Source organism: Sinocyclocheilus anshuiensis, unplaced genomic scaffold, assembly GCF_001515605.1.
Source record: "Sinocyclocheilus anshuiensis isolate Anshui unplaced genomic scaffold, SAMN03320099.WGS_v1.1 scaffold1453, whole genome shotgun sequence".
In the NCBI taxonomy this organism is placed as follows: Eukaryota; Metazoa; Chordata; class Actinopteri; order Cypriniformes; family Cyprinidae; genus Sinocyclocheilus; species Sinocyclocheilus anshuiensis.
The window spans coordinates 1,293,587-1,306,638 of record NW_015549558.1 but is presented as its reverse complement, the minus strand read 5'-3'; the positions used below and the strand labels follow the sequence as shown (position 1 = coordinate 1,306,638).

General features: G+C 34.3%; 1 pseudogene; it reads right to left on the bottom strand.

The window, feature by feature from the left end:
• Positions 1–11,732, bottom strand: part of LOC107656997 (sodium-dependent lysophosphatidylcholine symporter 1-like) — a 16,938-nt pseudogene extending 5,206 nt beyond the window's left edge.
• Positions 11,733–13,052: the final 1,320 nt, after the last annotated feature.

Sequence of the window (13,052 nt, the reverse complement as noted above, 5' to 3'; positions counted from 1 at the left end):
TATAATATTTTTTGTAGTGGTTATTAATCAAATTATTAATCAGTATTTAACCTCTTATGTTTTAATTGATTGAATAAAGTTATGATCTACCATATACTCTTAATAGTCACTAAGATGAACTATGCTATTAGAATGTGTTTTTCTTGTTCGTGAGAAGCTTTTCCATATGTTAACAATTTACTCCTCTCAGGTTAAAGGTATCTACCTATATCATAGAAGGCAGCAGGGCCTCTTGTCTATGTGACCAACGTGTACTCAGAACATTTAGGTTGTTTTCTAAGACTGTATATTAAAGAATAAAGCTGAATATGGTCTGACCTTCTCTCCTTTTCTCTCTCTGAGAAACTGCACTAATTGTCTGTGTTTTGGGATCAGTACCTGATAAGAGTAAGAGTCTAACTACTCGACCTTGAAGTAGATAAGGGTTTCTCTCTGTATGTGTGTTGGTATCAGTCTGTGCCGGATTAAGGACAGCACCCAGGAGGGAGAACTCATATGCAGATCTTGACACAAGGATGGCAGACATACGTCTCGGGAGCAGCGCGTTGCGTGTGAACTCTAAACGCTTGTCACCTAAATAACCTTAGAAGTAGGGCTGGGCGATTTTTCAGATTTTATCCATTAATTCGAATTTAATGTTTTGCCACAATTTAATTTTTTATAAATCGAGAAATCACCCTAACCCTAAAAAATGCTGGAAGATGGGAGTTGAACTTCTTTTAACTTGAGCGCCACATTTTTAGAATGCCGTTTCATGCATGAGACGCTGCAAGAGATGCGAGCACAACAGTCAAATGCATCCATGTTTACATAGAAAAAAACAATGGAAAAGCAGCGTAATCTAATAAAAAACCTGTAAACAACTACTACTGTATGTATGATATTTCATGTTTGCATCATGGTGACAGGCTGGAAGCGTCTGTTCATTGTTTTTACAGAACATTTATAGTTAATAATAGTCTACTGATGTCTTCAGTCATTTTGAATATGAATTACCTTGACTTTTGAGATTTTTTTAAAAGCATTTTCCTTGTATTATTTCTGAACACATAATATGTATAAGACAAGTTTGTACAATATGTAGCTGTAGTTTATGCATCTTTTTTGCAAAGATATTTAACAAGTGATTTGTTCAACATTTACATCATGTTGACAACTTCATGTGTGGTGCACTTGGAATAGAAATTTAGAACTAGAGGGCTAATAAAGAAAACTTTACTTGAATCATGTTGTAGTTACATTTTCAAGTTGACTAGTTAAAAATCGTAAAAATCGAGAATCGTTCAAACGTTCTTTAAAAAAATTGTTTTGTTTTTCTACGATTTGACCAATCAGAATAATTTTTACCTAAGTAATGACGTAGTTAATGACCTTTTGTTAGAGTACTTCTGTATTGAGAATGAATGCAGAGCGGCCTACGAACTCCTCGCGAGTATTGAAGCTGACTTCTGCTGATGAAACTGCAAACTCTTTTCTTCAGTAAATTTTTCTTCAATTGATTTCATCTCTGACTCCTGGTCTTCATTCATCATACATGGTCCTTGAGTTTAACTGTAAATCCCCTACAGATATATTTGTTACAGCACTCCAATTCCATTTTTGTGCAACCATTAAACAACCAATAACAAAGAGTGGTGCTCACTGATAGGCCGATGAATATGGTGGTCTTCTTGCCTTTTTTGACCAGTATTGTCTGCCACATTGGGATGGATATTGTAGCTGATGTCTGTACAAGAGCAGAAAGAATTAAATTACCATGAAAAACATACCATGCTACATAATTAAAAATTAATCGTTAAACCTGTATAATTTTAGAAGTAATTTGTAAGATAAATCTAAGACAATTCAAAAACATTTTAATACTGTGATTTAATATAATATACATTTTATAATTTATTTTGCATGATTTAATTTGCTTCATGTTGTAACATCTTAATTAATAGGTCAAGTAAAAATATTTAATATGAACAAATGAACCTGACTTTTTTTTCTTTACATGTCAGATTTTGTAAACTAGCTCATTGTAGTATTTCATATAATAAAATAATAATAATAATACTTTCATATAATAATAATTAGAAATAATAAATCCCTCACCAATATTATGAGAACAAGATGCTGGAAATATGCTCCCATATTTGCTGCGTGAGTGCAGAAGAGGGCAAAATTTCCTTGAAACATCTGAAACAAATATTCTTATCATTATGACTTCTGTCATACTTAATAAAATCCATTTGTTGTCTCTATAACTATGGCTATCAAAACCATAATACGTAACAGACAGGGCACTTTTGGTATTTTGATATCAACCACAAGCACTTCAAAATTCATTCATAATTTAAACAGAAAACTTCTGACCTGGAAGGCAAGTGAAGCAAAAAGGAAGCCGAATACAAGCCACACATATGGAGTGTGTCTCACCACCATCTTCATTCCAGTTAGATAGGGGACACTTATTCGGTCCAGTTTACTCAGAGGGGCTAAAATGAGATGTAGACACATGCAAGTCATTATATCAGTCTAGTCACTGCAACAGCACACTAGCATGTGCTAATATAGCTATCAAAAAGACTCCCACTATACACTTGCATGTAAATAGTCAAATAACATGCAGTATAAATAGTCTTAAAGTTTTGCTGTCCATCCTCAGCCTAACCACAGGCTCTACTCTTCACTACAACAGTAACACTACAAAACCAACATAACAGAAACCTCTGTAAATCCTAACATAATACAACATTATATACTAACTTATGTCTCCCCATGCTAAACTTGTGCAAAAACACACAAAATAACACTTAATTTCAACAATTATTTTCCTTATATTGTCTGATGCAAAGCATGCGGGAAACTAGAAAACTCAATAATTTTAAGCTCAGCTTACTACAAGAAATGTTGAGTTCACAGAACTTTTTTCAATTAAGTCCAATGAACTTTCATTATTGTTTGAGTGAAATAAACTCATTTCATTTCATTCATTTCACAGTTTGGTTTTACAGTGTATGTGTTTCAAAATTGATGTGGTACTCTTAGTGAAGGCTGCAAGAACATATGGTAAACACAACTTATCTGATATTTTAACTCATGTTAACTCATTTGGACCTACCTAACTGCTCCTTCACTCCAAGAAAAAGCACGAGGCAGCACAGAAAGTACATTCCCAATACTAATGCTCCAGTCAAATAGGCTCTTCTCTGTAGAAATTAAAAGACAAATGGCACTACCGTTACCGTTTTTTTTAAGTTAATATTTTTATTCAGCAAGGATGCATTCAATCGATCAAAAGTGAGAGCAGAGACATTTTAAATGTTACAAGAGTATTGTATTTCAAATAAAGAACCCTGAAACAATATATTACTGTTTCCACAAAAATATGAAACATCACAACTGTTTCCAACACTGATCATAATAAGAAATGTTTCTAGAGCAACAAATAATATTATTTCTTGAGCATATTAGAATGATTTCTGACGGATCATGTGACACTGAAGACTGGAGTAATGATGCTGAAAATTCAGCTTTGCCATCACAGGAATAAATTACATTTTAAAATATATAAAAATGGAAAATTTTAATAATATGTCACAATATTACTGTTTCTACTGTATTTTTTACCAAATAAATACAACCTTAGCAAGGATAAGAGACTTCTTTCAAAAACATTTAAAAATCTTTCTGACCCCATGTCATAGTCTGAGTCTTTGGTTATGTTTATTGTTTGTATTTCTATTGGATTCAGTCATGATCTAGTTTGTCACCTCTACACTACATTTCCCATGATCCCTCCTGGCTCCCATCTGCCCACACTGCTCTATCATCCACACCTGCCATCATTCACCTTCATCAGCTCCACTCCACTTAAGCCTTCAGTTTCTATCAGTTCTTTGTCTGGTGATGTTTGTGTAATACACGCTGTTACATTGCGTTTGCTCTCTGAGGTATTCTGATTTACTTTGTTTAATAAACTTAACTATTATTTTGAATTACCTTCGTCATCTTCATTGGCTAAACCATGACACACCAACCTTTTGAACCTTTTGTAGTGGATATTCAGACACTGTGCAACATCAAAACTTATGAAATGAGAAAACTGGGAAGAACAACGTTGATCTTAAAATACTTAGTCTAAAGAGTCTAATTCCTGTTTCTGGAAATATAACAGACTATACTTAGTTGCTGAGTTAAGACACAGTATTCTAATGTCATATTTAAAGTATGATATTTATGATATTTAAATCTGGAGGCACTACATTCTCTGGTACAACAGTTCCAGAGAAACGGCCTACATATGCTCAAAACAAGGAAGTATCTTATCCTCTACACATGACTAAATAATGAATTTAGGAAAAACAGTTGCCTTGATAGTTCACAGTCAATATGTGTGGCCATTTCACAAGCAATAACTTATAACAAATTCCACTATCCATATGTGCTTGACACAATGGGAATAGGATGTTCTCTGTGCCTCACTGTATTTTGTAGAGTGTCAGATATGTCATCCAGTGAGTCTGTGTGGTTCCCAGAAGGCCCTTCCGTGCCATTCTGTAAACTGCAGACGTGTGTCCTCTTGGCATGGTGCACCCCCACTATCTGACCCTGAATGGCAGCTCCCGCCAGTGTAGCGAACACTTCCATGCCCATTCCTGTATCGTGAGAGAGAACAAAGTTCTTTTTTTATATCCTATATAGGGGGAAGTCGTGGCCTAATGGTTAGAGAGTCGGACTCGTAACCCAAAGGTTGCGGGTTCGAGTCTCGTACCGGCAGGGATTGTAGGTGGGGGGAGTGAATGTACAGCACTCTCTCCCACCTTCAATACCACGACTGAGGTGCCCTTGAGCAAGGCACCGAACCCCCAACTGCTCTCCGAGCGCCGCAGCAAAAAATGGCTGCCCACTGCTCCGGGTGTGTGTTCACGGTGTGTGCGTTCACTGCTGTGTGTGTGCACGTTGGATGGGATAAATGCAGAGCACTAATTCAGAGCATGGGTCACCATACTTGACCACATCACGTCACTTCACTATATAAGTTTCTGCTCTCTATTTCCAATGTATCCTGCTTACAAATAATAATAAAAAAGGATGACGAGAGGAAGTATGATCTATCTAGCTAGCTGTTGTTCTCTCTGTCTGTAAGGAATATAAACCTTCAAATGTCAAAACTTTTTAAACTTTTTTTCAAAACTTTCGAAGACTATGACGAACCAACATTCATAGTTTTTCTTTTTTATTTGCTTTTTTTCTGAGTGAATTTGAATTCTACGGAAGTCCTAAGAGGCTATGGATTATGATTATTTTTCTTTCTTGTTTTCTTGTGATCACGACTTAATTTTCTCGTGATCTCAACCAAAGACTATTTGTCTCAACATAACAAAAGTAGTTTTTTTTTACAATGATTGTTTGATTTTTAAAACACAATGCGTTTACTGCTGCTATAGTAACGAACGCAACTTTGACACGCATCTGATCGACAGATAAACCATGCTCTCTTATACTGTATGTTGTGGATATTTCAGCAAATTTTGCTTCGCTTAGCAATAACGTCTACAACAAATAAATATAAGCTAATCAATCACTGTTAATTTTTTTCCAGAGACAGTATGCTAAACATTTTGTTAAATGGTCAAAGCAACACCGCAATCACAGGCTGCCTTCAGAAGGATGTAGAGAACTATTCTAATATATTTTAGAGCTGTTTGGATTCAACTTTATTTTCCTTTTATTTGAAATAAAATTATATATAATTTGTTTGTGATTTTTATTAGTCATGTAGGATATGCTGACTGATATCATGTGCGTTACAAGCTTGGGATGCTGTTTGAAAAGAGTGTTTATGTGTGTGTGTGTGTGTGTGTGAGAGAGAGAGAGAGTGTGTGTGTGTGTGTGTGTGTGTGTGTGTGTGTGTGTGTGGTTTCCTACAAAGAAATGTAGAAAATACTAAAGTAACTTAACAATAACAGATAGCCTACACAAAATAATCATTAATTAAATGTTAGTAATGAACAATACTGCACAAATTATAGCGATCACGAAGAAGGTCCTTATTCTGTCCCAAACGCATACAGTAAGGTGGATATACAGTATAACACCCCATCAGTTAGCCTATATTCAGGTTCCTACTGCCACCTGTTGGCGCTGTTGTGTAACTTAGAGAACAACTTTTGTTATGTCGAGATCAGAAAAAAATTAAGTCGTGATAACAAGAAACCAACTTTCGTTATCTCAAGATCACGAGAAAATAAAGTCATGATAATGAGAAAACAACTTTCGTTATGTTGAGATCACGAGATAATACGGTTCGGACTGCTGACAGGATTATTGGTGCCCCCCTGCCTACCCTCCAAGAACTGTATACATCCAGAGTGAGGAAAAGGGCTCAGAAAATCACTCTGGATCCATCACATCCAAGCCATCTCCTTTTTGAACTTTTGCCATCTGGTCGGCGTTACAGAGCACCGAATACCAGGACAGCCAGGCACAAGAACAGTTTCTTTCCCCAGGCAATCTACCTCATGAACAGTTAATGTTCTCCCATTGTGCAATTATAGTACAGTATGTGTAATAACCTTATACTTATTTATCACCCTAAACCATAGTACATCCCTACAACTTATTTTATTCTATTCCTATTCCATCTATAGCACACCTGTACATACAATTTATTCTTTTTTTGTGGTTTATATTTATGCATGTGTATTTTATTCACATCTCATTTTTATTATCTGTGTGTTATTGTTGTCTCCGTGTGCTGGAAGCTTGTGACACGATAACAAATTCCTTGTATGTGCAAACATACTTGGCAATAAAGCTCTTTCTGATTCTGATAATAAAGTCGTGATCACAAGAAAACAACTTTTTATGTCGAGATCACAAGATGAAGTCGTGATTACGAGAAAACAAGAAAGAAAAATAATAATCCATGGCCTCTCAGGAATTCCGTAGAATTCCAATTCATTTTAATTCAACTTCCTTATGAAAATTTGAATAGTGATTCTTCCTTTTGCAATCTCAATTCAAATTAAATTCAAATTCAGGAGGACTATAAAAGGTATCCATCAATTCAGTTATGAATGGCACACATGAATGGTGTTACTTATACACAAATGATCATTTGAATTTAGAATATTTTGAGATTTTGACCTGTTCTTAGATCGGTGCTTGATAGAAAAAGATTGTAGAGGATCTGACTGTAACAGTAATGATTGTCAGGGCTCTAAGCAATGAAGAAAGTTTCAAAGTTCAAAGTTTTCTGCCCCCCTCCTCTTAGGACTCTTGTCTGCTTCACATAACATTTCTATAGCCTACTCTATCTTAAGGTGCTCCTGGCAATAAGTTCAATCAAGTTCATTAACAGATTTATAATTAATTTAATCGTTTAGCAGATATTGGCTGATATATATATATATATAGGTTTTTTTTTATTTTTTTTTATGTGGCCCATAATATCTAATTGGCCTATTTCTTGTGAATGTACATGGACAACAGTATATTTGGATGTAACATGCCAAATCTCATTAATTTCTGATGCTATGGGGCTATTAGATTAGCAATTAGATCAGTCATTTATTTGTGACTGTGAATGACAGAATGAATGCTATAATGCTAATGTTGTACACTAGAGAGTCACAGGGCAAGAAATCCTTTTACAAGAAATCCCATTGCCAATGGCTGAATATTTTCTGATTTTCGTTTTGAAGTCAGTTATCTCTTTTGAAACTGACATGTGTTTCTGTAAGCTGTTTCATCGAACCCTAACATACAGTATAATTGGAGATTTAAGATAGTTGACTTTGCATTAACATTTAGAAAGATATATTGCAATTCTATCAGCTTGCCACAATCCAATCATCTACTATTGGTGCTTGGACCACAATGATTGCCATTTAAGACTATTTTCTTACTGTAACCAGTGGCTGAGTCTCGATCCTTCTCATTCCCCCCCCAGAAACATGTTTAGGGAAGAATATGGCACATGGTAGCACTGAATGAGACAGACAGAGAATTAAATGTTTTGGAGTCATGAATCATATAACACATTATATAAGCAAACACAGCTGTTTGAAAACTGCTGTGGTGAGTACTAAATTTACTCACCATGAGTACTTCACAGGAAAGAGGTGGAAACTATAGTGTCACTGTATATTTGTTTGCAATTCAAAACTAATTTACATTTAGTCTTCCCCCTATGCAGGAAATGTCCTTAACTGCTGAACATCCTTAACGCTGAATGTGTAAAACAACAGAAAACTATAGGCAGATAATATTGGGCTTACACTCATGAAGGTGTCAAACAGACAGCACCATGTGAAGTACCAGCCGAAACTGAAGGCAGGGGACATGGTGTCCAGTGGGGTATACCAGAGCATAACGTATGATAGGACCCCAAGTGGCATTGTGAACACAATCCTACGTAAAGAGCGTGGATAAGCAGAGCGGCACATGATGAACAATCGGCATATTAAAAAATGTCTTTGAAAGTGTACACCATCTATTACTATTTATATGCTCAACATTTGTAATACACATGTAAGCAACCTGTGGTCCAGCTGTGAAATATTTAAATGAGATTGGAGGAAGTGCTTCACACCCATTCTGACATTAACCAGTACACTCACCAAGGAATAAGTTTGCCAATTCTGGTCCGGCCACTCTTGCTCACGGCATATCCAATCAGAGGATCCGAAATGGCATCCCAAGCTCGACCAAGGAAGAGAATGATGGATGCAGAGAAAGCTCCCATCTATAGCAAACATAAGGATAGAAGAAAATCTCTTCTAACATACTTACTGTGCACCATTTTTGTAACATAATTTCTTTTGTAGTATAAAATGCAGTTACACAATGTTCTACCATGCTGTTAAAGTATATTAATATATGAACTTTCTCAAGATCTTTCATATTCCCTTTAACATACTTCCTGTGCTAACAGTTTAGAGTTGTAGTAGTGTTGAACATGGCATGCAAACATGACATGCAAAGTGAGGAAGTGTTGAGGATGGAGCATCATGCACATAATATAATGTGGCACATTTACACAATTGTGTGTAAACAGGCCACTGTGAAACTGAATTTGTACAGAGGATATATGGTATATATGGTATTCATTACTGGCAGCTGCTAAAAACCACATCTTTTATTCATATATACACACCTTCACAACATCCAATAAAAAGATCTGCATGAAAAAGCCCTTGGCGGTTCCAGTCATTTGATAAGGCATTCCTCCAACTGCATAGCAGAGTTTCCTGGATAAAAGGATGCCAGGAGTTTTCTGCACAAGATCAACATGTATGCCTCATGTGAATGATTTTGTGAATAGTGTTATTTCAACACGGAAAATGTTGAATTTTAATAAAGCACGTCTCTTGAAATTAAAAATATAAATATGTACACTGCTGTTCAAAAGTTTGGGATCAGTAAGATTTTTAATGTGTTTTAAAAAAGTCTCTTCTGATCATTATGGCTGCATTTATTTCGCCAAAAATACATAAAATACAGTAATACTGTACAATATTATTACCATTTAAAATACTGGTTTTCTATTTTAATATACTTTAAAATATAATTTATTTCTGTGATGCAAAGCTGAATTTTCATCAGCCATCACTCCAATCTTCATTGCCACATGATCCTTCAGAAATCATTCTAATATGCTGATTTATTATCAATGTTGTAAACAGTTTTGCTGCTTAATATTTTTTGGAACCTGTTATTAGGATTATTTGATGAATAAAGTTAAAAAGAACAGTGTTTATTTAAAATAGAAATCTTTTCTAACAATATATTAGAATATATTAAATATTAGAATAGATTATTATTACTTTTTATCAATTTAACACATCCTTGTTGAATTAAAGCATTCATTTCTTTCAAAAAAGAAAGAAAAAAAAAGACTGACCCCAAACTTTTGAACAGTAGTGTATATTGTTACAAAAGATTTCTATTTTGAATAAATTATGTTCTTTTTAACGTTTTATTCATCAAAGAATCCTGAAAGAATTATCACAGGTTACAAAAAAATATGAAGCAGCAAAACTCTTGCCAATATTGATATTAAATCAGCATATTAGAATGATTTCTGAAGGATCATGTGACACTGATGAACATGGCATGCAAACATGACATGCAAAGTGAGGAAGTGTTGAGGATGGAGCATCATGCACATAATATAATGTGGCACATTTACACAATTGTGTGTAAACAGGCCACTGTGAAACTGAATTTGTACAGAGGATATATGGTATATATGGTATTCATTACTGGCAGCTGCTAAAAACCACATCTTTTATTCATATATACACACCTTCACAACATCCAATAAAAAGATCTGCATGAAAAAGCCCTTGGCGGTTCCAGTCATTTGATAAGGCATTCCTCCAACTGCATAGCAGAGTTTCCTGGATAAAAGGATGCCAGGAGTTTTCTGCACAAGATCAACATGTATGCCTCATGTGAATGATTTTGTGAATAGTGTTATTTCAACACGGAAAATGTTGAATTTTAATAAAGCACGTCTCTTGAAATTAAAAATATAAATATGTACACTGCTGTTCAAAAGTTTGGGATCAGTAAGATTTTTAATGTGTTTTAAAAAAGTCTCTTCTGATCATTATGGCTGCATTTATTTCGCCAAAAATACATAAAATACAGTAATACTGTACAATATTATTACCATTTAAAATACTGGTTTTCTATTTTAATATACTTTAAAATATAATTTATTTCTGTGATGCAAAGCTGAATTTTCATCAGCCATCACTCCAATCTTCATTGCCACATGATCCTTCAGAAATCATTCTAATATGCTGATTTATTATCAATGTTGTAAACAGTTTTGCTGCTTAATATTTTTTGGAACCTGTTATTAGGATTATTTGATGAATAAAGTTAAAAAGAACAGTGTTTATTTAAAATAGAAATCTTTTCTAACAATATATTAGAATATATTAAATATTAGAATAGATTATTATTACTTTTTATCAATTTAACACATCCTTGTTGAATTAAAGCATTCATTTCTTTCAAAAAAGAAAGAAAAAAAAAGACTGACCCCAAACTTTTGAACAGTAGTGTATATTGTTACAAAAGATTTCTATTTTGAATAAATTATGTTCTTTTTAACGTTTTATTCATCAAAGAATCCTGAAAGAATTATCACAGGTTACAAAAAAATATGAAGCAGCAAAACTCTTGCCAATATTGATATTAAATCAGCATATTAGAATGATTTCTGAAGGATCATGTGACACTGAGGACTGGAGTAATGATGCTGAAAATTCAGCTTTGATCACAGCAATAAATTATATTTTAAAGTAGGCTATATTAAAATATAAAACCATTATTTTAAATTGCAATAATATTTCACAGTATTACAGATTTTTCTGTATTTCAGATCAAATAAATGCAGCCTTGATTAGCAGAAGAGACTTCTTTAAAAAAAAAAAACATTACAAATCTTACTGATCCCAAACTTTTGAACAGCATATTTAAAAGTCACCAGCAAAATGAGCATATCTTATTGTTCAACTCTTTTTAGAGGTGTTCCGACATCTTTTACAGTTTTTCGATGCCGACGCGCTTTAAGTTACTGTTATTGGCACCATCAAACAAACCCTCTGATGTTTACAAAGAATAAAAATGTTATATCATACCGACTGAGTGTCGTCATTTTCCGTCACGCAGGCTATGTTCTCATCGGTGCGATTATCCAGTATATTCCCGTTGTTGTTGGCCATCGTTCAGTTATCGAGGAAAATAATTGCCCGTTAGTTTTTCTGTCTCTTATACTTTTTGACAAGTAGGCGTGGCTTTAGCTCCTCTACAAAGAAAAAACATTGGCCAAGTTTCGCAGTACTCAACGAGATTCTGCTGCGTTCATTTCTAGCGCTACTGTTTAGGAGTTGATAGTGTTGCCATAGAAATGCATAATTCCGAGTCCCACCGAGAACTCGTCAAGTGTTGTCATCTTGAACCTTCGGTAATTTCGACAGGGCGTGAGTGCAGCTTTATTATTTCTGATGTCAGGTTGTCGTCACGTGTTTTCAACCTTTATCTTCTTTCCTAAGCAACTTTAGAGTTTTTTCCTAGAACGCAGATTGAAACATTATGACATGGCATTGTATTCTCTGGTGTGATAACAGTTTATTATAACATTACCATTTATTTCATTATGGCTATTTGGCAATGATTTTAATATCTAAAGGATTTTTCACATTACCTTGTGTTTTTGGTCACTATATAATTCCCAGACTTTAATTTGTGTTGTTTCATATTTTGATGACTTGCTTTTTATTTTAAAAATGTGGAAAGAAATAATAGGATGAGCAATGGATTTGCAGTTCTGATACAAATTAAATGCGATATGTACCGAATAAAGGACTTCAATGAAGATTAAAAAAGAAAGAAAGAAAAAGTGAAACGTCCTGAGGTGTGTACACTCATTTTTTTATTGCAACCAGAAAGCAAGCACAAGTTCATATTAAGTAAATCTGCACATCAAATTATAAATAATATAAATTTGGCATTCACCAAGATGCATGAATGACAATACAATATCTTACAAAATTACTCCATTACAAGTTACAAATTACAACCGTGGTATCAAGTGAGTAGTGTAATACTTACAGTCCAGTTATCTCCATATAATCAAACTAACAGTCAAAGTGTCATCTGTATTTAAGTCAAAGTGTCTCTGTTTTTCTTCTGCTTTATTTCAGATGGCACATGTCTAACAGTAGTATTTATTTAGAAATATATGTATATTTATCCTGTGATGTGACCCTGTTCCCCTCACACACACACACGACGCGTTAAAACAGCATTTGAACAGTCAATAGCAAATACTTAAACCAATAACAAAACATACTTACAGTCGCTGATTCAGAAGTGCCAGATTGTCTTAAAGTCGGAATTGACCCAATTTTTTTTTTTTAGAAATAGCCTTTGTGCATGGCGTCCATAAAATGTGTTGCACAAATTTGAACATCTGGGTTGTGCTGTTCTGTTGTAAATAAATCTTAACCAATGATTCCTAATTGCATCTACTTCCGGAAGGC